Source organism: Carlito syrichta, unplaced genomic scaffold (assembly GCF_000164805.1).
Source record: "Carlito syrichta isolate Samal-C Ts95f unplaced genomic scaffold, Tarsius_syrichta-2.0.1 Scaffold288706, whole genome shotgun sequence".
Classification (NCBI taxonomy): domain Eukaryota; kingdom Metazoa; phylum Chordata; class Mammalia; order Primates; family Tarsiidae; genus Carlito; species Carlito syrichta.
This window is the reverse complement of record NW_007232802.1, coordinates 310,216-313,073: the sequence shown is the minus strand read 5'-3', so window position 1 is coordinate 313,073 and position 2,858 is coordinate 310,216.

The window sequence follows — 2,858 nt, the reverse complement described above, 5'->3', positions numbered from 1 at the left end:
TTGCAGAATGTATCTCAGTTGGAATTTTTCTAATGTGTAACTCATGATTAGACTGAGGTTATGTGTTCCTGGAAGGAAGACCACAGATGTCTTCCTTCATCACATTATATGAGGCAAATATACCAACAACATGACTTATCACTGTTGTTAACCTTGATCACTTGACTGAAATGTTTGTCCGTTTTTTCCACAGTTAAGTTACTATTGTAACTTCCTTTTGATAACATGTTATTTGAAAAAAAGTCACCACAAGCAGTCCACACTTTAGGGGTGGGCAAGTATGCCCTGTCTTCTTTAATGTGCAGAATCTCTACACAAATATTTGAAAACATTCAGCATGAGATTTATTTTGTCTCTCAAATTTATGTATCTATTCAATCATTTATTTATATCAGTATGAACATATATTTGTTTTACATTTTAAGTGAAAATACAATACTACTTTATTTTGTTGTTCAAATTGTTCTAGATTTAGCCATTTGGAGCTTTTCCAGTAGGCGTCTGTGGCTTTTTTCTTTTTTCTTTTTTTGGCTTCTATGTCTTTTATACATACTCAAGTCACTGTTGTTTTGTACATTTATTTTGTGGAATTACAGTATATTTAAAGATCTTGTAATTATGTGTATTTTTGCCCCGATTTTACAAACAACCATTTCTCAAAAAAGCCTCACATGATCATTATTTAACAATCTATAATTTCCTCAAAGTTTGTACTTTTCCCTTTGTCTTCTATAATAGTTTACTGTAAATGTGGGTCTCTGTAAAACTTCTATTTGATTCAAATGATTGTCTATCTCTGTATTGACAATAAACTATTAAAATCAATATAGCTTTTTTGTTTTTGAAGTTGGAGTCTCACTCTGTTGCCCAGGGTGTAGTACAGTGGCATGCTCATGGCCACTGACGCCTCAACCTGCTGGGTTCAGGTGATCCTTCCACTTCGGCCTTCCAAGTAGCTGGAACCACAAGCATCAAAAAAATTAGCTAATTTTAAAATTTATTGTAGAAGCAAGATCTCGCCGTGTTTCTCAGGCTGGTCTCAAATCCCTGAGCTCAGGCAATCCTCTAACCTCCACCTCCCAAAGTGCTGAGATTATAGACATGAGCCACTGTACTCAGCTAAAATCAATATAGTTTTAAATAATATTTTATAACAATGTGTCTACCAACTCTACTATATTTTTCGTTACTCAAAATATTCTTAGATATTGGTGACTTCTTTCTCTTCTAAATAATGTTTACAAACAGTTTTACAAGTTCCACATAAGTGCAAAGCCTTATCTCCTTGTATGATTTTGGACATTAAAAGTACCTTCATGTGACTAAATATGTGTTTTCAGTTTTGTATTCTTTGATTACTGTGTATTTTCTTACCTCCTTATAAGCTTAGCTAGCATTCAAAAGTATATTTTCTATGCATTTATAAAAATTTAAAATATATAATGAGTAGAAAGAATAGTATAAAAATCATTATGTACATAGCTTCAAACATTATCAACATTTTTCAATCTTATTTTACCTACTTCCTTTTTATTTAGGATATTTTTAAGCAAATCACAGACAACATGCCATCACCAATAAAAATTCTGATATATATTTTAACAAATACAGGACTTAAAAAAATAAGTATTACTATTAACACAACCAAATTAACAATAATTTTCAATATTACATAATGCTACATATCATTTCTCTTATTTCTTAAAATATTCATTTAACAATTAGTTTGTGTAAGTCAAAATCTAAACAAACTACACATATTACATTTTATTAGCTATGTCTTTTGAGCTTGAGTTAATCTGTTATTTTTCTTTTTATGCTATTTACCTTTATATGCCATTCTGTTTTATTATTATTTTGCATCATTGATATTTTGTGTCATTTATTTGTTGAATATTTTGTTTCATTTATTTTTTGTATGTGCTGTAAAATTGCTCTCATTCTGGATGTGGCATATTGCTTTCTCATCATGTAGTTTTATTTTATTTTTATTTTTTTGAAATGCAGCCTCATGTGTTGTCCCAGTTGGTCTTGACGCCAGGCTTCAAGTAATTCTCCCACTTACATATCCCAAAATGTTGGGGCTATAGGCATGAGCCACTTTGCCCAGCCATCATGTAAATTTAACTTGATCATCTATCCCTTAAAATCCTGTGCCTAAATCTACAGACTTGATTAAGTTCAGTTTAATTCATAGATGTTATTAAATATACTACCTCAGGAAACTCGTAACCTCTTTTTGTTCCTCTTATGGTGATGTTAAGATTGATATATGTCTTCAGAAATTGTCAGTCAATTCATCACTTGAAATTATCCATAACAATTATATTTAAGAGGTTTTGAGTTTATCTTTTTTGGTCACTGTATTTTCTTTGCCTCCTTTTGAGCTCAGTCATGCATTCAAAAGTATGCCTTATATGCACGTAAGAAAATTTAAACAATAAATATAAATAATCATGTAGCAATGATTTTAGTTCCCATTGATTATTATTGACTAGATCTATTATTTTAATGATTGGAAAACTATAACAGTTCTAATATTGGAGTGTCATCTGCTTATTACCTAGAAATCTTCCATAAAGAATTTTGTCTCAGCCGGGCTCGGTGGCTCAGCCTGTAATCCCGTGCCTTTGGGAGGCTGAGGTGAGTGGATTGCCTGAGCCTGAGGGTTTGAGACCCGCCTGGGCAGCAAGACCTCATCTCTACAATAAATCGAAAAATCAGCCATGCGTGGCAGCGCTCTCCTGTAATTCCGGCTACTCAGAAGGCTGAGGAGGAAGGATCGCCGGAGCCCAGCAGGTCGAGGCTGCGGTGGCCGGGAGCGGCCACTGCACTCCAGTCTGGGCGACAGAGTGGAA